Below are 4576 nucleotides of genomic sequence, written 5' to 3'. Positions count from 1 at the left end.
GGGGTGGGGGGACCAGTGTTGGGGTGGGGGGAGCAGCGCTAGGGTATGATGGAACTTGGCCCATGAAACAAGACTGGATCGTGAATTTTTAGCAGGGGAGGCTGGGGACCCACGGAACATGTGAGGAACTCTATGACCCCAGAGTGCACGTCTTGCACTGATCTTGTTCTAGAAGCAACTACCGGCAAAGACACCATAGGCTTCTGGGGGAATAGGAGTCTCTGCTTAACCTTAGATCGCCGGGGAGAACAAGGAGGTACAGATGGGGAAATACGCAGAGACTATGAGCCTCGAGTCATGAGCGATAGCACAACCCTGTGTCCTTGTGATGGAGAGGTCTGTGGTCCAGATTGGTCCCCTCTGTCCTCAGTATGCCAAGGGTCCGAGTGGTCTTAGCTACAGAATGTGTGTGTGTGTGTGTGTTTTCTCAGATACTACTGTGGGCAGCAGAGAAGGGTCCCTGAGGGACAGATGCTACAGTGACCCTTGCCTCGGGCCTCATTGTAGTGTCAGCTGGGGACAGATGTCCTGTAGGTCATGCTATGTGTCCTGGTCCCTGGTCCTGTCTGGTCTCCTGGGTGGGGTCACAGGGCTGTGCGGAGCCTGGAGCTCAGAGGGTGGCTGGTCAGCAGTAGGGATGAGTGAGCCCAGGGCCAGGAGGTCCAGGTAGCATCAGGTTTGGCTCACAAAGAGGAGTTTCAGGGTAGGGCAGTGGGGGCCTGACTCTGCCCTACCGGTCCTCCTTCAGCAGCACAGCTCATTAGCACAGGGTGAAGGGTGAAGGAGCCCCATGGTTACACCCTGTCTGTGGAGGGAGCGGTTCATGGTTCAAGGGTAGCTCAGGGCACTTTGCTGCGTTCAGAGAGGATTCCCCACACGCAGGCTGAGGGCTTAGATGTGTAGCTGGGATTATCTAGGAAGTTTGTGTGTTGTGGGTTCTGGATCAGTGTACATACGTGTGCACATGTCTTACAGATGTGTGATGGTTGATGTTAGTATCATGCCTGTGCTTCGAGTGCACAGATGAGCTGGTATACAACCTTGTGTGTACGCTGACACACTTGGGTGCGTGGATCAGACATCTGATCCAGTATGAGGTGTTGACTAAGAGGTGACCGCTAAGGGGTCTCAGAGTTGGCATCAGAGGCTTGGGTGCCAGCAGTCAAATGGAGAGCTTTTATGACTCTGAGGCCCAGATCCAGTCTATTAAATGGAACGCTTAGGAGGCAGAGGCAGGTGGATTTCTGAGTTCGAGGCCAGCCTGGTCTACAGAGTGAGTTCCAGGGCTATACAGAGGAACCCTGTCTGGAAAAAACAAAACAACAACAACAAAAAGGAGGTGGAGGCAGAAAGATCAGGGGTTCAAGGCCAGTCTCAGTTCCATAGCGGATTTAAGGGCTTCGTTAGACACAGAGACATCCACACAGGCTGGAGAGATGGCCCAGTGTGTATTGATCTTTCAGAGCACCTAACTTTGAATCCTGGAGTCCATATCTGAGGATCCCGGATCCCTCCAGCTCTAGGAGAACAAATGCCTCTGATCTCTGGTAGGCACAGGCGTAAATAAAATTAAAAACAAAAACAAAAAATAAGCAAACAAACAAAAAACCCAACAACAAAAAATCTGGGAAGCGTGGAGATGGCTCAGTCAGTGTTTACCCAAGAGCTTAAGGACCTGAGTTCAAATTCCTAGTGCCCACATAAAAAACAGTGGCGCATGCCTATAATTCCAGCTCTGGAGAGGTGGAGACAATAGGGCTCTATGGTTAGCTAGTGTAGACCAACTGGTGAGCTCCTGAGGAACCAAGCCCCATGTGTGTCGTGTGTGAGTGTGTGTGTCATTGTGTGCGTGTGGGTGTGTGTGTTTGGAAACAGGGTTTCTCTATGTAGCCCCTACTGTCCTGGAACTCTCTCTGTAGACCGGGCTATCCCTGAACTCAAAGAGATCTACCTCTGCACCCGAGTGCAGTGCTGGGACTAAAGGCGTGCACCACCACTGCGCAGCCAATTCCCCTTCTTGTTAATAAAGCACTATAGAGGCTCTCCACTCTCCAGCCCTCCGGAGGCAGAGGCAGGAGGATCTCCTGTGAGTCTGCACAGTGAGGCCACAGCTAGTCAGGACACCACAGTGAGGCTGTCTCGAACATAAATCCGTGAATCTGTATAATGGGTGTGCACTCCCGTGGTACTGGATTGTGTGTCGATTTTTCATAGTCAACATGACAGGACTCGAGAGGTTGGGGGTCTGGTCACTGAGCCCCAGTGATTAAGCTTAGTGTTCGGTGAAGTATGAAGATCAGGGCAGGAGCATCCCATGCCCTGCAGTGAGGCTGGCAGCCGAGCAGCCAAAATTCACGAGACTCGCGCCTGCGCCCGGGTCACCGCGGTGTGGTGCAGAAAGAGGGCGTCCCCTGCCGTCCACCCGGGGAGGACGTCTGTGCGCAGCATTGCCCGGTAACCATAGAAACGAGCAGCGGGCGGTGGGTGGCTGGGGAAGGAGGCGGGTCGGGAGGGGTGGGGGGAGGCCGGCGCGTGGGGGCGGGGAGCTGCTGGCTCCTGCAGTTCGGGCGCTGTCGCCTCCCGAGCCAGAGCGCGCCGGAGGGGACCCCGAGGACCGAGCCCTGAGCCCGACGCCAGGCGCCCCCGTCCTGCCCTGCCCGCTGCCACGGAGCAGGTGGCCAGACGGCCCAGCGGGGGCAGTAAGAGCCCACCTGTCCCCAGCTTGGTGCCCAGCCGGGCTCAGGTAGGCGATGGGGGGCGGGGGAGGTCTGGAGAAGTCTGCGTGGAGAGTGGGGACCCAGCGCCCCTGCCTTCCTGCTGGTCGCACCTGGTAGCAAGCTTGCAGGTCCATGCAGGTCCGAGGGGCTCTGGGGACCAGGGACCTGCTCTCTGCATCGCATAGGGACTGTCTCCAGTCTGTCTGTCGTCTTGTCTCTCCTCCTCTGTATCTCCTTCCCTGTCGGGTACCACAGACGTGACTTCTCGAGCTGCCCCACTCCCTGGGGACAACGGCTTTAAGGGGGGGCTAGAGTCTTACCCAAGGTGCTGTGTGTTTCCCTCAGATCGGTGCCAGACAGGGAGGGGCCAGGCGTGGAGAGAAGGGCGCTCGTCTCCCATCCGCCCTCGTGGTGGTTTGCCTTGCCCTCTGCGGCCAGACCCACTGATCTCGGGGCCAGAGATCTGCTAGTCTCTGGCCATTTGTCACGGACCTCCCCATCTGATACCAGAACCTCTGGGGGTGACTCCTGGGTGGGCTTGAGTCAGCTCAATCCCTCCCCCTCCGTGCTCTTCTTTCCAACGGGATGACCTGCATCTCCTGTCTCAACCGCCAGCCAGCTGGGGATCTCTCTCTTGTGGGTATGCTTGTGGCCTTCCTCCGCTCCTCTGTCCCTCTGCAGCCGTGCTCCTGGAGACCTGCTCCCTGCTACTCCGGGAACAGGGACACTGCAGAGACGCTACTGCCGCCGCTGCTGCTCCGGAGGAGGGGGCACCGGGAGGAGCTGAGCAGGGGTAGCCAGGAAACCCTGCTCAGAGAGCCTTAGTAGGCTACCTTGAGAGGGGGCTAGGGCCAGCATCCCCTCCCTGGCAGTGTTTGGTCCTTCAGGAAGCCTGGGCCTGCCCCCTCCCCTGGGCACTCCAGTCAGACGACCCGCCGCAGGGCGAGAGCCTGTTGTGGTTTAGGGTAGTACCGATTTCTACAAATGTCAGTACACAGTCTGGGAGTGTGGGTACGGATTCACGCCTTAAACTCGGGGGCCTGGGAGGTGAGAGAGCAGAGATGGGCAGGCAAGAGTGGGACAGGGGTGGAGATAACCCTCTCTGAACTCCCTCTCCCCCCTCTTCCCTCCCTCACTGAAGCTTTGAGCTGGTTTGCTTAGTGGTCAGAAACCACTGGCAGTCAGCTTGGTCTCCCAGCAGGGCTTAGCGGTGTCTGGAAGACAGAAGCTTTTAGCTAGCCCCTGCCCCTGGCTTGACCTCTGCCTCCTCCTCCTCCCTGCCTTGTCTGCCCCCACCCACCCCCCTTCTTGGCAGAGTTCAGTTTGTGCGTGATATGTGGCATATACTCCATTGCCACTAGACTCAGGATGGGGTCCCCCAGGTATGTAACTCATCTCCAGTTGTCTGCAGCCAAAAACACCTGGTGGACACCAGGCTCAGACCCCACTTTCCCTCGGAGCTTCTGCCACCTAAGGGGAAGCCCAGGGAAAGCTCGAGTACTCAAAGACCTGGAGCTAAGACAGGGCTGGGCTCCCAAAAGTAACGCCACTCAGTCCACGTCAACTGCCCAGACCCCAATTCCAACGTCATTCCTCCCCTCCTCTCAGCAGTAGAGGTCTTCCTGATTCTAGAGGCACAGTATTTCCACCCCCTACTCCCTCTTCTCTCTGGTAACCGCCTCTCTCAGGTACCTTGCCCTCCAGCCATGAGCCACAAGGCTCTGTTCTTCCTGCCCCACTATAGGGCTTCTCAGAGAACCTTGGAAATGAAAGCTAGACCACACCCCGCATCTCCTCAGTCCTTGTCGTGGCTCCCTTATCGCTGGGACAGAAAGTCAGGTGCTCTGGAAGCTCTTCTT

At 57.0% G+C, this 4576-nt stretch overlaps 1 protein-coding gene across 2 annotated transcripts in view; it reads left to right on the top strand.

Annotated features, from left to right (window-relative positions):
- The window catches only part of Pacsin1 (protein kinase C and casein kinase substrate in neurons 1), a 48653-nt gene that overhangs the window by 29812 nt on the left and 14265 nt on the right, over window positions 1–4576 (top strand). Inside the window, exon 1 of one of the 2 annotated variants that reach the window (XM_031348143.1) lies at window positions 2546–2743. The exons of the other annotated variant lie outside the window; for it this stretch is intronic. The gene's annotated coding sequence lies outside the window, so the exon portion shown is untranslated. Of the gene's footprint in view, window positions 1–2545; window positions 2744–4576 lie in introns of those variants that run through there. 2 annotated transcript variants of the gene reach the window in all.

The sequence above is a fragment of the Mastomys coucha genome, unplaced genomic scaffold (genome assembly GCF_008632895.1).
Source record: "Mastomys coucha isolate ucsf_1 unplaced genomic scaffold, UCSF_Mcou_1 pScaffold3, whole genome shotgun sequence".
In the NCBI taxonomy this organism is placed as follows: Eukaryota; Metazoa; Chordata; class Mammalia; order Rodentia; family Muridae; genus Mastomys; species Mastomys coucha.
Note: the sequence above shows the minus strand (reverse complement) of the source record. Positions and strands in the feature narration are given on the sequence as shown.